The 19,338-nt window shown below is 44.5% G+C and overlaps 1 long non-coding RNA gene across 2 annotated transcripts in view; it reads right to left on the bottom strand.

The window, feature by feature from the left end:
- Positions 1-5,664: 5,664 nt before the first annotated feature.
- LOC131106871 (uncharacterized) overlaps positions 5,665-19,338 on the bottom strand; it is a 19,296-nt gene continuing 5,622 nt past the window's right edge. The window contains exon 4 of one of the 2 annotated variants that reach the window (XR_009120155.1): positions 5,665-7,021. This is a non-coding gene — a long non-coding RNA (uncharacterized LOC131106871). Of the gene's footprint in view, positions 7,022-16,225; positions 17,223-19,338 lie in introns of those variants that run through there. The other variant, XR_009120156.1, reaches the window with a different exon arrangement.

Here is a 19,338-nt window from a genome sequence, read left to right as displayed (position 1 = left end):
CAACTTAACCTACTTCCTAACAAGCCACGGCCGAGGTCACAGAGGCCTGGGGGCTCGGGATGTCGTCATCAAAGATTGTTAGAGTGCAGCACGATGTCTTCCCCCTCTCTCGCTCTCTTTTTTCCGAATCAGAGCTGTCACATCCGGAAAAGCCTGCGAGGTTGCTTCCTCTTTGAAACGCCATCACGCGCCAGAGGAGAGGATGAGATCACTCAGAACGAGCCAGGCAGGAGAACGTGGCAGAGAAGCTGGAGAAAGGCGGGTCCTTTTGTGCATTTTAAAGCGCTGGCAGAGGTAGATATGCCGAGCAGTGGCGATATCGGTCAGTGTCCCAAAACCTTGGGAGGTTTTGATCCTCCTGGTGTTCAGAGAACACGCTAGCAGGGAGCTAGCATCTGGTCGCCATGTAAACATAGGACCTTTATCTCCTTGGATTGGTGCATTTAGCCGGCCTATTTGCAATTGGTGTCAAAGGAAGACAACAGCAGGCTAGGATTATGTTAGCATTTGGTGTGTGCGTGTCGGGGGGTGGGGGTGGGGGGGTGGGGGTGAGCGATAGGAGGCATTCTAGCCATCCTAAAGCCGGTCCAGTCTATTTCTAGTGTCGGGTAGCAGTAGTGGCTTGCAAGGCTACATCCCAGGGTGTGATTACACGGCTATTACATCTCCCGCAGGGCTCTTCACATTGTGGAAGGTCTCGTTGAAAAAAAAAAGGCTTCCTGTCAACCCGGGCTTGTGAGATAAACTACGACAAAACGATGAGCACACGCTGTCCTCAAACGGCCTCTTGCAGAAAAACTCTCACACACACGTCCGTGCCAGCCGCTGCCATGGCAACCATCTCCACCCCCCCCAGGAAATATTAGACAGCAGCAAAACATAAACACACACACACACACAGGATGAGCACACGTGAGGGAACCCTAGCGCTAATCTCCCTGGGCTTCCTCCATGAGCGTCTTATCAAGCGCTGCCTGCTTACAAAGATGGAAAATGATGAGGAGCACATTGCCGCTCCATGCTGTCGGTATTCCGCGCATGGCGGCTTTACCTCATCTTCGTGCTTACCTTTCATCTTGGCCAATTCAGTATGGGAGCACACGCATGCCACAGAGTGGTCCAAAATTTGAAGTATGGTGCTGCGCGCTGCGTATGACTTTGGAAGGACTGGAATATTTCAAGCCCATGACTTACGACGCTAACATGTAACTATGCTGTAACACGCTAACGTATGACTATGCTGTAGCACGCTAACGTATAACTATGCTGTAACATGCTAACATATAACTATGCTGTAGCATGCTAACATATAACTATGCTGTAACACGCTAACGTATAACTATGCTGTAACACACTAATGTATAGCTATGCTGTAGCATGCTAACGTATAACTATGCTGTAACATGCTAATATATAACTATGCAGTAAATTGCTAACATATAAGTATGCAATAACACGCTAACATATAACTATGCTGTAACACGCTAACGTATAACTATGCTGTAACATGCTAACATAAAGGTATGCATTAACACACTAGCATATAAGTATATAACACGCTAACATATAACTATGCTGTAACACGCTAACATAAAGGTATGCATTAACACACTAGCATATAAGTATATAACACGCTAACATATAACTATGCTGTAACACGCTAATGTATAACTATGCTGTAACATGCTAATATATAACTATGCTGTAACATGCTAACATAAAGGTATGCAATAACACGCTAGCATACAAGTATATAACACACTAACATGTAACTATGATGTAACACGCTAACGTATAACTATGCTGTAACATGCTAATCTATAACTATGCTGTAACATGCTAACATATAACACTGCTTTAACACGCTAACATATAACTATGCTGTAACACACTAACATATAACTATGCTGTTACATGCTAACATAACTATGCCAAAATATGCTATCATATAATGCTGCTATAACACACTAACATATAACTATGCTGTAACACATCAGCGCTGTGAGCATGTAGTAACACGTACATGCATGCTAACATGTCATACTTGGGGTATTTGGCTCATTTGAACTTCCTGTGGGAAAGTGGGAAAGCCATCGGAACGTGCAAGATAGAAACAGGTCAGCGGACACGTGGCGCTACGGCGTTCTGTGGCATTTGGCACAATATGGTCATCTTGGCGGGCGGCTTTGTTGGCTGACCTCACTGCTACTTTGTGATGTGAAACATCAGCCTGATGGTCTGATTGTCTTACTGCTCCAAACACAGCACTCATGCAGCCCATGCGTCCTTTCCTGCACTCTAACTCACACATGTTACATAATTTCACATAATGCTAGATAATGCTACACAATGCCACACAAGTGCAGATGATGCATCAACTGCCATGTCGGACACGTGTCCTAAGGACAAAGCAGGAGTAGTGCATGCAGTGTAGAGGAGTAGTGTAGTATGGGCAGGTATTAGGAAGACGTGTGTGTGTGATGGAAGAAGCAGGCCTTGTGCGGAGGGGTTGTCTTTGGTTGAGTGACGAGGAAGTGGATGTGAAGGCTGCTAAGCTCATCAATGGGGGGGGGGGTATGAGTCATCAGGATGAGCTGGTTGGAAGGCTGCTTCTTTGCCGCCTGCGTCTTTACTGTCTGCTTCCTTAACGCCTGCTTTTTTACCGCCTGCGTCTTTACTGTCTGCTTCTTTACCGCCTGTTTCTTTACCGCCTGCGTCTTTACTGTCTGCTTCTTTACCGCCTGCTTCTCTACAGTCTGCGTCTTTCCCGCCTGCGTCTTTACTGCCTGCGTGTTTACCGCCTGCATCTTTACCACTTGGTTCTTTAACGCCTGGTTCTTTACCGTCTGCGTCTTTACCGTCTGCGTCTTTACCGCCTGCGTCTTTACTGTCTGCTTCTTTACCGCCTGCTTCTCTACAGTCTGCGTCTTTACTGCCTGCTTCTTTACCGCCTGCGTCTTTACCGCCTGCATCTTTACCGCCTGCGTCTTTACCACTTGGTTCTTTGACGCCTGGTTCTTTACCGTCTGCGTCTTTACCGCCTGCGTCTTTACTGTCTGCTTCTTTACTGCCTGCTTCTCTACAGTCTGCGTCTTTACCGCCTGCTTCTTTACCGCCTGCGTCTTTACCACTTGGTTATTTAACGCCTTGTTCTTTACCGTCTGCGTCTTTACCGCCTGCGTCTTTACTGTCTGCTTCTTTACCGCCTGCTTCTCTACAGTCTGCGTCTTTACTGCCTGCTTCTTTACGGCCTGCGTCTTTACCGCCTGCATCTATACTGACTGCGTCTTTGCTGCCTGCTTCTTTACAGCCTGCATCTTTACAGCCTGCATCTTTACCACATATGTCTTTACCGCCTGCTTCTTTACCGCCTGCGTCTTTACCAACTGCTTCTTTACCGCCTGCGTCTTTACCGCCTGCATCTTTACAGCCTGCATCTTTACCACATACGTCTTTACCGCCTGCTTCTTTACCGCCTGCGTCTTTACCGCCTGCGTCTTCAGCGCCTGCGTCTTCAGCGCCTGCGTCTTCACCACCTGCGTTTTTACCGCCTGCTTCTTTGCCGCCTGCGTCTTTCCTGCCTGCGTACTACCTACCTACTACCTAGGTAGTAGGTAGTATCGTAGACTGGTCACTAGGTGGCAGTAATTTTACTGTCAAGATGGCCGAGACGCACAAGCACCAGACTGACTACAGGGCTCTAACTACCAAAATATTGCTGGTGTAAATAAGGACTCCAACTTGGTAGCGATGGACATATTGGGGGGGAGGGGGGGGTCTGGAAGCAATGAAGCGTGTGGTGGATGAGGAGGTTGCAGCCATCCAAGAGGAGAAGTGTGCACCTTGTACACAGGGTGATACGGTAATGTTCTTATGGAGGAACCTGTCATATTTGGGCGCCCCACTGAGATCCACTCATACAGGAAGTATTACAGTACGTGTGTGTGTGTGTGTGTGCATGGTAAGAACCCGCTACACAACAATTTCCACATCCTGCCTAAGTCTCAAAGGTCAGAAGCTTTCAGACAGGCAGCGTCGGGGTTGGCGGCTCTCGGCTGAGCGTGCATCTGATTTCCATTTGGACCGCTTTCACTTTCGAGCCTCCCACCTTCCTGTCCCGCAGAAGCTCCTACGGATGTCCGCCACCAACACATCTCCCAGCTATGGTTCGTCTGCATGCATTTGACCTTTCAACTCCAACACACGCTTCATGCTGAACCACAACAGGCGGCACGGGCTTCATGTGCACTACTGCCCCCTCCAGGACCGGAGTGCAAGGCTTTTCTCCGGGTACTCCGGTTTCCTCCCACATTCCAAAAACATGCTAGCTTCATTAGCCACTCCAAATTGTCCATAGGTATGAATGTGAGTGTGAATGGTTGTTTGTCTATATGTGCCCTGTGATTGGCTGGCCACCAGTCCAGGGTGTACAACGCCTCTTGCCCGAAGACAGCTGGGATAGGCTCCAGCATACCCCGCGACCCCTGTCAGGATAAGCAGTAGTAAATGAATGAATGTAATCACAGCCATCGTTATGCTAGGAATTGATTGGTTCCGAATGACCAGAAAGTCCATCCGTTGCGAGGAACCCGGGAGGTGAAGGCCATCCTTAAAGGTTACGCTAATGCTGCGTCCGTGACGCCTGGCTGGCTGGCTGGGCCCGAGCCGAGATGGCAGTAAAGATGCCCGGCTCAGCGGCTAAATCTTATCACGCCTCATTTTCATGCTGCTTATCTGCCAGACGTACTTCCCAGCCCTGCGCGGGGGCACGCCGCCCTTTGCACTCGGCTTTAACCCTGCCAGCGTGTGTGTGCGTGTAAGCGATTGCTGGCGCAGTGAAGGTAAAAAGCCAGCATTAGGCCAGAATTATGTGTGTGGACTGTTGGCATGGCAACCCTCTGATGTGCCATGAGACAAAAAGAACAGAATCAAATCACATCCGGCTGCACGGCAGAAAGTGGTTAGCACACAGGCCTCACAGCTGGAAGACCCGAGTTCAATTCCACCCTTGGCCTGTGTGGAGTTTGCATGTTCTCCCCGTGCATGCGTGGGTTTTCTCCGGGTAACGTCCTAACCGTCATACGTGTTCCTGGAACCAAAATTATATGACTTGATGTGACACCAACCCTCCATCTCAAGGCTTTGCTACACGTCTTAAAATGGAGCTTTGCCCACGTCAAAGTGGTAGTCAGATACAGACATGGGAGTTCACCCTGTTCTTTTTAGCATGCGTGTACATTATTCATGCATACATAGCATGTAGAGTACATACATGTAGCATGCGTGTACACTATGAATGCATACATAGCATGTACAGTACATACATGTAGCATGTGTGTACATTATGAATGCATAATAGCATGTCAAGTACATACATACATGTAGCATGCGTGTACACTATGCATGCATACATAGCATGTAGAGTACATACATACATGTAGCATGCATGTACATTATGAATGCATAATAGCATGTAGAGTACATACATACATGTAGCATGCATGTACACTATGAATGCATACATAGTATGTAGAGTACATACATACATGTAGCATGCATGTACACTATGAATGCATACATAGCATGTAGAGTACATACATACATGTAGCATGCGTGTACACTATGAATGCATATATAGCATGTAGAGTACATACATTTGGCATTCATGTACACGATGACTGTATACATAGCATGTAGAGTACATACATACATGTTGCATGCATGTACACTATGAATGCATACATAGGATGTAGAGTACATACATGTAGCATGCGTGTACATTATGCATGTGTGCACACATGCACATTCGCACACACACACACAAACCCCCCCACACAGGAAAGCCTGTTGTGACTCAACGCCACCCTAACCCTAACCTAACAAAAGCAAAGGTGACTCACACTTTCCACTGCAGCCTGTACTGTGCACGTGTGTGTGTGTGTGTGTGTGTGCATGCATGTGAAGTGGGGGGGGTTGATGTGGGGGATTGAGGGCCTTACTGGGGAGAGCCACCCCTTCTTGCCTCCAGTTGAGCTGACGTTGTGCAAGCTGTTTCTGCACCATCAGAGGCCCCAGAAGATAAAACCTTGATGTTGCGTCCGTGAAACATGGCAACAAAGCACGGGGTTTCCTCCCAGAGTGGAAGACACATCCCAGGGCATCCATTGATGAGCAGGACAGGACCCCTAGTCTGGTTCCTCTGATGGACAGGACCCTAGGGTCTCAGTCTGGTTCCTTTGATGGACAGGACCCTAGGGTCTCGGTCTGGTTCCTTTATGTCTTGTTTGTTGCTGTGGACTCCAGGAGTAAAGTGTTGGGAAAAACGAGGAAGTTTCCATAGATGGTCCAAAAATGAAATAAATTATTTGAATTTTTGGGAAAGTGACAGCTCATAAAAAAGAGGCTTGATGTTGCTAAAGGTAGCGATCGCCATGGGTGGGAGTCACGGTGTTGGCATGTCACATGGTTTTCCAGCCGTCCGGGTCACGTGATAGAGAGCGCTCCTTTTACTGGAAGACAGGAAGTCCAGTGAGTGCCTGTGCCAGTGGAGGTCATTTATTATGCATGAATGGACAGCGTGCTAAAGGGGAGCACAAGCGCGCTTCTGTTCACGGCCTCACGGCGTGCCTTTGCTCCGCCTACTTAGAAGGCTATCTGTGTACAGTTCTTTGGAAAGCTTTGCCTTTCAGCAAAACTTCTAGACACGCCCCGCCTTTGAAAGAGGAAAAGTTCTGATGCAAAGTTGAGCAGCGTTTGCCTCAGGCCGGGAGCATCTCCCTGTGCTCTTGTTGTGGCTCTGATCGGAACATGACGCAACGCGGGGCGGCGAGTGAGAAACAGGCGCTAGGTGGCGGCGGGCGGAGGGCGGCGGGTGGCGGGGCTCTGCATGCCCGGGGGCCAAAGGAGGACGTTCACCTCGACTGCTGATGATGATGGCAAAACCACAATGACTTTGGGCCAAGGTCAGGAGGTTAGGAGACTTCAAGGACATCCCGGAACGGACATGACAAGTCTTCCTCACCTTAGTAGGAAATACACATGAAAGCAGCAGGATTAGTACAGCATATACAGTAAACCTCGGATATATCGGACTCGGATATATCGGAAATTCGCTCACAACGGACAGATAAAAAAGAACCGATTTTTCTGGAATGCATTTCCAATAAAAATTCATTGCATATATCGGATTTTTTATAACGGATTTCGCCTATTTCGGACAAAATCTCCAGTCCCGTTCCAATGCATTTCCATTAAATTTCCCTCGCATATATCGGATGGCCGCATCGCGGCGCTCCGATTTGCCGAATCGTGACAGGCCACTATACGACGTCATTTGCAGCGTTTGCAGCGTTGCCTGCGCGTCCAGGTACATTGGAAACATAGTCAAGGAAGTGCCTTTTTATAACGGATAAAATCCGATTTACGCATATACCGGATATAAATCCGATATATGCGTAAAACGGACATTTTCCGGTATACGCATATAACGGATTTCGCTTATATCGGACAAAACCAGTGGGAACAATTGAATCCGATATATCCGAGGTTTACTGTATAACATAACAAGTTGTAGCCAGAAATATTGAACAAAGAAAAAAATGTTCTCAATCAGAAATCACTCCACACTCTTTATTGCTCTCTGGTTCTACCATATCTTACTTATTATGTAGAAATATGGGCTAATAACTATAAAAGCAATCTTCACTCGCTAAATGTACTGCAAAAAAGGCCAGTAAGGATAATTCATAATGTCGCCTACAGAGAACATACTAACTCCTTATTTCTACAATCACAAATACTTCAACTTGCTGACATAGTTAATCTATAATTAATCTAAAAATAAATAATTAGCTAAAAATGTAATCCAATACTTCTGTACAAGAGAGGAGAAATATGATCTCAGGGAAGAAGTACATTTGAAACACTTCTATGCTAGCACTACGTTATGCTAGCCATAGCATTTCAGTATGTGGAATCAAACTATGGAATGGATTGAGTAAGGAAGTCAAACAATGCACAACGATGAGCCAATTCAAGAAACAATACAAGCAGTTGATGTTTGCTAAATACAAGGATGAAGATGCTAGGTGCTATATATATCACTATATTGACACTTACTATGGTACCCATTATGGCATTGGATGCTCATATCACCTACTTTGGTACGTGACAAAAAATAAAAAATAAAACAAAAAAATTAAATTAAATTAAAGTAAATAAAAAATAAATAAAGCAAAATAAAAAACAAACAAAAATAATAGAAATAAAAACTTAAACAATATTAGAAAGTCCTATATATAATAATAATAATACAAAATAAAAACTATATTAGGAAAGCAGGAAGTGAACAAATGTAACAGTTAGTGATTGTAAAAGTACCAGATGGAGGGGTAGGATTTAATAAGCTTTGCTTCTTCCTACTCCTTTTGGACATGTGGAACTGTGAACTGATTATGTGATGCATTCAATTGTAATCTGATGCATGTTCAAATGAAATAAAACCATTACCATTACCAGAAAGTGAGCAATGAAACAAATGGCGTTACCTGTGTTGCTGCATGGTTATTATGCAGTTATTATGATAATAAGGAGTATTTTCTAGGCTGACTTTGAAGTTCAGTCATGATGTGAAAGAGAAATAGAAATTAATAATAAATACATTTGTAGCAAAGATAATGAGTGTGTGTGTGTGTTGGGGGGTGGGGGGGTGTCTTGGTGGTTATGAATTAATTTATTGTGAATACCAAAGCCATTAAATCCAGAGATTTTTTTGGGAATGTTTTGCATATTGGCTGCTAATTGCAGCACAAGAGGAAATGCATCCTTTGCATATTTGCCAGAGCGCCAAACAACGCTGACAAAAAGACAAAGGAGGTAAAAAAAAAAAGAAAAAAAAGAAGAGGAATATTACACACGCTTAGTCTCCGTAATGAGATTATCGTCGTACGGCCCAACGCGGCTTAAACGCTTTCTGTGTAGCGCGTCCCGCCTGGTTTGGGCCACCCCACCAAAGGGCTGATGGATGACCTTGACCTTGACGCCTCAGAGGATCCCGCTGCCTGCTGCTGTGGCGTACGTAGCAAGTACATTCCATCCCTTCCCGTTACTCACATGCAGACAGAAGACAGCTGGGATAGGCTCGACAGCTAGGAGACCAGGGTTCAATTCCACCCTCGGCCATCTCTGTGTGGAGTTTGCATGTTCTCCCCGTGCATGCGTGGGTTTTCTCCGGGTACTCCGGTTTCCTCCCACATTCCAAAAACATGCTAGGTTAATTAGCGACTCCAAATTGTCCATAGGTATGAATGTGAGTGTGAATGGTTGTTTGTCTATATGTGCCCTGTGATTGGCTGGCGACCAGTCCAGGGTGTACCCCGCCTCTTGCCCGAAGACAGCTGGGATAGGCTCCAGCATTTTTTTTTAGGAATCATGAATTGGAACAAATAGGTTGGGTGTTCCCCTATTGGGTCTGTTAGCAAAATTTTACTCGAATACAAATAAGGGCGGGCGGCACGGTGGTCAAGTGGTTATCGCGCAGACCTCACAACTAGGAGACCAGGGTTCAATTCCACCCTTGGCCATCTCTGTGTGGAGTTTGCATGTTCTCCCCCGTGCATGCGTGGGCTTTCTCCGGGTACTACGGTTTCCTCCCACATTCCAAAAAAACATGCTAGGTTAATTAGCGACTCCAAATTGTCCATAGGTATGAATGTGAGTGTGAATGGTTGTTTGTCTATATGTGCCCTGTGATTGGCTGGCAACCAGTCCAGGGTGTACCCCGCCTCTTGCCCGAAGACAGCTGGGATAGGCTCCAGCATTTTTTTTAAGGAATCATGAATTGGAACAAATAGGTTGGGTGTTCCCCTGTTGGGTCTGTTAGCAAAATTTTACTTGAATACAAATAAGGGCGGATGGCACGGCGGTCGAGTGGTTATCGCGCAGACCTCACAACTAGGAGACCAGGGTTCAATTCCACCCTCCGCCATCTCTGTGTGGAGTTTGCATGTTCTCCCCGTGCATGCGTGAGTTTTCTCCGGGTACTCCGGTTTCCTCCCACATTCCAAAAAACATGCTAGGTTAATTAGCGACTCCAAATTGTCCATAGGTATGAATGTGAGTGTGAATGGTTGTTTGTCTATATGTGCCCTGTGATTGGCTGGTGACCCAGTCCAGGGTGTACCCCGCCTCTCGCCCGAAGACAGCTGGGATAGGCTCCAGCACCCCCTGAAACTACAGTATGTGTCCAAGACAAAGCCCAACCCCAATGATGTCGCATTCAGAGAGATAAAAGTGTCGGGCGTTGTGATTGGTTAAATACGAGCATGAAGACAGCACACACACACACACACACACATACACACACACATGCATCATGTCGACCCCAGAGGCCTATGTTTGCCTTTCCTGTAATCGGAGCATCCGTTCAGTGAAGGCTGATGTAACCCGACGCCAGCCGCTCAGACAGTGTGTGTAAGTGTGTGTAAGTGTGTGTAAGTGTGTGTGTTGTCTTTCTATGGCCTTACATCACAGTCGCTATTTACTAGCCGTTGCAAAAGTTGCTGGGCCGCCCTCTGCTTTTTCCACCACGGCAAACATGATCCGCCGTTGCGTCACGCTGCCCTGCAGAGGTTTTTACAAGGTCATCAAGTTGTAGACGTGGACCGACACACACGCATGCTTAAGTCATGCACCGCTAAATGTTTGTACACGTACAGACATTTGTTCATCATGCACATACATTGTATAGACATGTTGGCATCCACCATCACGCTCTTTATTCCCAAATGCTTTAGTTGGTGCACAGAGCAATGAGTCACCAAGTGGGATTGGATTAGGTTTAGGGTTAGATGAGGGTTAAGATTAGATTTGGGTTTGGATTAGATTAGGATTAGAATAGAGGTTAGGTTTATATTAGGATTAGATTCGGGTTAGGATTATATTAGAGTTAGGATTATATTAGAGTTAGGATTAGGGTTATGAATAGAATACGGTTAGAATTAGATTAGGATTATTTTAGGGGTAGGATTATATTTGGGTTAGGATTAGATTAGGATTAGATTATAGTTAGGATTAGATTAAAGTTAGAATTAGATTAGGGGTTAGGAATAGAATATGGTTAGGATTATATTTGGGTTAGGATTAGATTAGGATTATTTTAGGGGTAGGATTATATTTGGGTTAGGATTATATTAGGATTAGATTAGAGTTAGGATTAGATTAAAGTTAGAATTAGATTAGGGGTTAGGAATAGAATATGGTTAGGATTATATTTGGGTTAGGATTAGATTAGGATTATTTTAGGGGTAGGATTATATTTGGGTTAGGATTAGATTAGAGTTAGGATTAGGTTAGGGTTAGGATTAGATTCGGGTTGAGATTAGATTAGAATTAGGATTAGATTGTGGGTTAGGATTAGATTGGGATTATGATTATATTGGGGTCAGGATTAGATTCGGGTTAGGATTAGATTAGAGTTACGATTAGATTTGGGGTTAGGATTATATAGGTGAAGACTAGATTCGGGTTAGGATTATATTAGGATTATTTTAGGGGTAGGATATATTAGAGTTAGGATTAGGTTAGGGTTAGGATTAGATTAGAGTTAGGATTAGATTGTGGGTTAGGATTAAATTAGGATTATTTTGGGGTTAGCATTATATTAGAGTTAGGATTAGATTTAAGGTAAGGATAATATCAGAGTTAAGGTTAGGATTATACTAGGATTAGAATAGGGTTAGGATTAGATTATATTAGGGTTAGGATTGGATTATAGTTATGATTAGATCAGAGTTAGGATTAGATTAGTGTTAGGATTAAATGAGGGTTTGGGTTATTTGCTGTTGGCTAATATTTTGCTAAATATTGCATATCCGTGTGATGCACGCCAGCAATACACAATAATAAACATACTTTGGTCAGAAGAAGATTTTATTTCATGTTGGACCTCGTGTGCACGTGCATCTGTGTACGGTGAGTGTGCGCACGGGTATGCATGTGTGTGTGTGTGTGATGATGTTACAGGCAGCACGTTGCAACAGAGGAGGCGAGCTTGTAGTTGAACAGTCTATGCTGCAAGATGAAAAGAAAAGGCTTGTTCCTCTGTAGCGCTGGTGAAATAGGTCAGGGCTTTTCTTTGCTCAAGTAACGCCGCACTGGATGTGTTTGTGTTTGTGTGTGTGCTGGGTTTCCTCTCCTCCATGTGACCCACTTGCTGATCCACCAGCTCTCCGCCGCCGTTTCCATGCCAACGCAGCCGCCGGCAAGACAATAGATGAAAGCGGACTCACTTTCTGTACGAGGAGACGTTGCTTCATTTTCCCTTCTAGATAGCTGCCCCTCAACAGCCCTGAACATCCCTCAGGATGCTACCCTGACTTCATCATGTGCTAACACTAACCTAGCAACACAATGCTAACACTAACCTAGTAACACAATGCTAACACTAAGCTAGTAACACAATGCTAACACTAACCTAGTAACACAATGCTAACACTAACCTAGCAACACAATGCTAACACTAACCTAGTAACACAATGCTAACACTAAGTTAGTAACACAATGCTAACACTAACCTAGTAACACAATGCTACACAATGCTAACACTAAGTTAGTAACACAATCTTAACACTAACCTAGTAACACAATGCTACACAATGCTACACAATGCTCACACTAACCTTGTAACACAATCTTAACACTAACCTAGTAACACAATGCTAACACTAACATAGTAACACAATGCTAACACTAACATAGTAACACAATGCTAACACTAACCTGGTAACACAATGCTAACACTAACCTGGTAACACAATGTTAACACGAACCTGGTAACACCATGCTAACACTAACCTAGTAACACAATGCTAACACTAACCTAGTAACACAACGCTAACACTAACCTAGTAACACAATGCTAACACTAACCTAGTAACAAAATGCTAACACTAACCTAGTAACACAACGCTAACACTAACCTAGTAACACAATGCTAACACTAACCTAGTAACACAATGCTAACACTAACCTAGTAACACAATGCTAACACTAACCTAGTAACACAATGCTAACTCTAACCTAGTAACACAACGCTAACAATAACCTAGTAACACAATCCTAACACAAACCTAGTCACACAATGCTAACACTAACGTAGTAACACAATGCTATCACTAACCTAGTAACACAATGCTAACACTAACCTAGTAACACAATCATAACACTAACCTAGTAACACAATGCTAACATTAATCTAGTAACACAATGCTAACACTAACCTAGTAACACAATGCTAACACTAACATAGTAACACAATGCGAACACTAACCTAGTAACACAATGCTAACACTAACCTAGTAACACAATGCTAACACTAACATAGTAACACAATGCTGACACTAACGTAGTAACACAATGCTAACACTAACCTAGTAACACAATCATAACACTAACCTAGTAACACAATGCTAACACTAACCTAGTAACACAATTCTAACACTAACCTAGTAACACAATGCTAACACTAACCTAGTAACACAATCGTAACACTAACCTAGTAACACAATACTAACACTAACCTAGTAACACAATGCTAACACTAACCTAGTAACACAATCCTAATACTAACAGAGTAACACAATGGTAACACTAACCTAGTAACACTAGGGGATGACAAAGAAGACATGGACATATGGACACAACCAAAACAACTTGTGCAGCTCAAGCTGACTCTTTGAAAGACTGACCTTGAGGTCTGTATGTCCTTCAGAGAGGGTGCAAACTGATCTTCACAGGTAACCCACCAGCAGTACCCCCCTTTTCATAGCAACCATGCTCATCCCCATCCATCCAGGGAACACTTTGGGGTCCTTTTCCCTGTGAAACTGGAAGCGGTGGGCGGTGACCAGAAAGTCTGGACTAAGACTGTGACTCAGATCCAGACTAAAAACCCGGAGAAGTGGAAGAAAAGGATGGATGGTTCTCTGTACATCTTGTCATGATACTGCTACTGAGTCAATTACGGTGGTTGGTTAAATATCACATCGAATGTCGAATATTTGTGCATGTATCATACCACATCATAGAAAAAAATGAATATTTCATAATGCTGTCACGTGTGCAGCAGATGTTTTGAAGGCACAGAAGCAGTGAAATGTCTTCATCACATCTGCTCCCCATCATAATGTTGCACTGAAAGCATGCGTTCAGGGTAGGCCTAAACTTGGGGGGAATCCTAGCCTCCATGCGGGATTCACGGAGTCGCCAAACCCCCCCGTGCTGGTGTTTGACTGATTATGCATGAATCGCCCACAGGAGGATCAACATCTCACGTGTGCTGAATGCAGGATGGAGCAACCGCACCGCGCCACGCCACTCACTGAATATCCTGACATTTCTTTTCATGGGCTTCCTCTGGGGGTCTCCAATGCGGATGAGTCATCGCTCATCATGTCGGGAAAATCCTCACGCCGCCGCTCACACGTGCGCTCTCACAATGAGAGGCTCGGCACCCACGCAGGAAGACTTACAGCTACAAAGAAGAGCCTACACTCAGGTAGGAAGGATGATGGGCGGTGGGGGGGGGGGGAGTGAAGGCTTCCCCCCCCCAGCTCCAAGTGATCACATGACCACGTGAGATGAGTCATACACGGCTTGCTGTGGCAGGAAAGTCGTCAAAGTCTAGTGAGACCGGAGGTGGGCTTTGCCGCTTTGTCTCGTTGTCGGACTGTTTTGAATGTTGTGGGTTCTGGCACACGGCGTCTGCGTTTCACTTCCGATGTGGTGCAGACTCGAGACAACGGCCTCATAAAGATGGCGGAAAACAACGCAAGAGATTAGCAGCCACACCACGCTGGTGTGTGCTTTCGTGTGTGTGTGTGTGTGTGTGTGCAGAGTGCACGTTACTGCCTGACGACACACATTACACACAACAATACATGATGCAACAACATGTCACTTTCATCTATGAGATTGTATAAATATGAGGTGGACGTGGGAGTGACACCAGGGGTGCCTCATGTTCTAGAGCTGAGAGCTAATGTAGAAAAAGGTGTGCCTAATGTTGTGACCAACATGTTCCAAACCATGCGAGTGAGTCATCGCCCGACGGCGATGCAATGCGAGGGTCCCTAATGAGACAGAGAGACGAGATCCCCATGGAAAGAGATGCTGCGTTTCCATGGCAACCTGACGGGAACACGATGTGATGGGCCTCCGATGAGGCCACCTGCAACATCTGAGATGCGTCCATTTGTGTCCGAACGGCGGTCCAGGGGTGGAGGCTGGCTTCTTTGCTTCCTGTACTTCACAAGACCACTGCACAGTACCTGCACTACTTCACAGTACCTGCACTACTACACAGTACCTGCATTACTTCACAGTACCTACATTGGTTTAGAGTATGTACAATAGTTTACAGTACATACTCTAGTTTACAGTGCATACCATAATTTATAGTACGTACATTAGTTTGCAGTACCTACACTAGTTTATAGCACATACGCTGGTTTACAGTACGTACACTAGTTTACAGTGCATACAGTAGTTTATAGTACATATGCTGGTTTACAGTATGTACACTAGTGTACAGTACCTACACTAGTTTACAGTGCGTACACTAGTATTCACAGTAGTTTACAGTATGTGCCCTAGTGTAGAGTATGTACCCTAGTTTACAGTACATATCATAGTTTATAGTAAGTACCTGGTTTACATTATGTACCCTAGTTTACAGTATGCACCATAGTTTACAGTATATGCCCTAGTTTACAGTATGTACACTAGTTTACAGTACATATCCTAGTATAGAGTACATACATTAGTTTACAGTATGTACTCTAATTTACAGTATGTACCCTAGTTTACAGTACATACACTAGTTTACAGTACATATCCTAGTTTGCAGTATCTACCTTAGTTTACAGTATGTACACTAGTTTACAGTACATATCCTAGTTTAGAGTACATACATTAGTTTACAGTATGTACTCTAATTTACAGTATGTACCCTAGTTTACAGTACATACACTAGTTTACAGTACATATCCTAGTTTGCAGTATCTACCTTAGTTTACAGTATGTACTCTAATTTACAGTATGTACCCTAGTTTACAGTACATACACTAGTTTACAGTACATATCCTAGTTTACAGTACGTACACTAGTTTACAGTATGTACTCTAATTTACAGTATGTACACTAGTTTACAGTATGTACCCTAGTTTACAGTACGTACACTAGTGTACAGTACATATCCTAGTTTACAGTATGTACCCTAGTTTACAGTATGCACCCTAGTTTACAGTATCTACCCTAGTTTACAGTACGTACACTAATTTACAGTATGTACACTAGTTTACAGTATGTACCCTAGTTTACAGTACGTACACTAGTTTACAGTATCTACCCTAATTTACAGTATGTACATGAGAGTGAAGTAAATGTTTCTGGAAGTGCTTTTATGCGCTGATCTGCACGGGAGAAACAAAAACTTTTTGGATTAGTCGGGTGTGGAGCAACCATGGACATATTTGGGATGAACCTGAACTAGAAAAGTTATGATATCCAACATCAGTGGTCTCTAAAGATCCCAGATCTTGTTGAAAAGACATTTCCAGTCGTAGGAGTCTTGGGATCGTTGGGCAGCGTGCAGGCCAGCCACGATGTCATGATTGGATGAGCGATGACTCTCCTCCACACTCCACTCGCCAAGGCAGGGAAGTTGTGTGGCGGGTCTATGACGCTTCCGAGCTGAGGCGGAGGGGATTTAGCAGCCAAAAGGACACACCGCTTGCAAACACTTGTGTCTTTCTATCACGCTGAGAAGATGCTATCCTCACACAGTTAACTTGCTCCTCTGTAAACGTGTCAGTCATCGGTCACATTCCACCATGGCCACCGCATGCTGGCGGATGTTGAGGCCAGACGGAGAGAAGATAGAGGCTCTCCAGCAAGAAGGGAAATGGGATAGGGATCAGCAGGAATTTTGTGGTAATGACAGTGTAGGGTGGGGCATTTAGGAAGCGTGTTAGAGGTATAGTCATACAGGACAAGTCCTTTCGTCTGTGTAGGTTGTCTTGGTGATCCACAAGGCTTGAACCCACCATGCAGTCAGATGGACGATGTTTCAACTATTGTCCAAAAGGCTTCTTCAGTTCACCCTCTCAGGTGTGGAGTTTGCCTGTTTATGTTCCTGGTGTGATGGTCACCCAGGGATTGTTTTTCTGCTGAAAAATGGGTCATTAGTCCGTGTGGTGGCAAAACAAAAGTCAATATCTGCTCCCTCAAACTTGGCCTGATTACGTACATAGATGGAGTGGCCACAAACTAAAAATATGTCTGTAATAAATGGTACTGATCATCCATCATTCTTGTGTGATTCTCCATCTGTGTGCTCCATGTCAGCCTGTATATTATTTGAGACTGGGGGAATCACCGCCTTATCGTGGTGGAGGGGTTTGTGTGCCCGAGTGATCCAAGGATCTATGTTGTCTGGGGTTATATGCCCAAACCTGGTTCCACAAAGGAAGGGATAGTCCTTGAGGTGTCCCTCAAGTCCATTTATGAACACCATACAAGAAAACAAAATAACAGGCTTGAATGGATGGATGGATGGGTGGATGAATGAATGAATGGATGGATGGGTGATATTGATGGATGATATAAATGGCTAGATGGATGGATAGATGATATTGATGGATGGATATAAATGGATGGATGGATGGATGGATGGATGGATGGATGATATTGATGGATGGATGGATGGATGATATTGATGGATGGATATAAATGGATGGATGGATGGATGGATGGATGGATGGATGGATGGATGGATGGAGGGATGGGTGGATGGATGGATGGGTGATATTGATGGATGGATATAAATGGATGGATAGATGATGAATGATGGATGGATGATGAATTGATAGATATGGATGGGTGATATTGGGTGGAAGCATGGAGAGATGGATGGATGGATGGATGGATGAATGAATGATGGATGGACGGATGGTTGAATGAATGGATATGTATGGATGAATGGATGGAGAGATGGATATGGATGGATGGAGATAGATGGATGAATGATGGATGGATGATGGGTGGATATGGACGGATGGATGGAGATAGACGGATGAATGATGATGGATGATGGGTGGATATGGATGGATGGATGGAGATAGACGGATGAATGATGATGGATGATGGGTGGATATGGACGGATGGATGGAGATAGATGGATGAACGATGGAATGATGGATGATGGGTAGATATGGATGGATGGGTGAATGATGGATGGATGTAGATAGATGGATGAATGATGGGTGGATATGTACGGATGGATGTAGATCGTTGGATGGATGATGGGTGGATATGGACGGATGGATGGAGATAGACGGATGAATGATGATGGATGATGGGTGGATATGGACGGATGGATGGAGATAGATGGATGAACGATGGAATGATGGGTAGATATGGATGGATGGATGAATGATGGATGGATGTAGATAGATGGATGAATGATGGGTGGATATGGACGGATGGATGTAGATCGTTGGATGTATGATGGGTTGATATGTACGGATGGATGGAGATAGATGGATGATGGGTGGATATGGACATGTGGATGGATGTTGCCAGGTATGGGCTAGAGTGCACAATAGTGATTATTGGAAAAAGACATCTGATTAGCATGGAAGCTAACCAGACAGAAAAGGCCATGTTCCCAGTAGGGTTTACTCTGAAAGTGTCCCATGTCCATGGCTAATGCTTTCAAGGCCCCATCCAGCAGGCAGCAACAAGCTAAAAAGAGATGGAGGTGGGCCTCGGGTTCCTAAATGAACTTCCCGTCCTGGCATCCTGCTATGATTACACAAGCGCTGGAACGCTGCCATGTTACACAACCCAGAGAGCGTGTCTGTCAATCCCGGGGTTTAAACCCTCGTCTGCGGTTGCCCTAACCACATGACTGAGACGCCACAGGACGCAGACAAAGATTTCTTCTCATCATCATAGATAGATGACATCATGAGATCATTTCATTGCCAGTAGAAAACACTTCCTATTAAACTAAAATAAATATTATTTCTAATAACTAACTTCCTGTCAAGCCCCCCCACACACACGCAAACTGCGGTGAACTAGTCACAATCTTTGTGCTATGTTTATGCTATTAAAATGGCCGTTTGCGAGTTATTCAAGATTGTTTTAGAGATAGTATCATATTTTAATTTCCGTTGATACGGACGGTACACTAGCCCCCCACCCCCACCCCTACCACCCCACTACATGCTCAAAATGAAACCAAAACAGTCTCATCCTTTGCTGTTGTTTGTGCTG

Source organism: Doryrhamphus excisus, chromosome 19 (assembly GCF_030265055.1).
Source record: "Doryrhamphus excisus isolate RoL2022-K1 chromosome 19, RoL_Dexc_1.0, whole genome shotgun sequence".
Classification (NCBI taxonomy): Eukaryota; Metazoa; Chordata; class Actinopteri; order Syngnathiformes; family Syngnathidae; genus Doryrhamphus; species Doryrhamphus excisus.
Note: the sequence above shows the minus strand (reverse complement) of the source record. Positions and strands in the feature narration are given on the sequence as shown.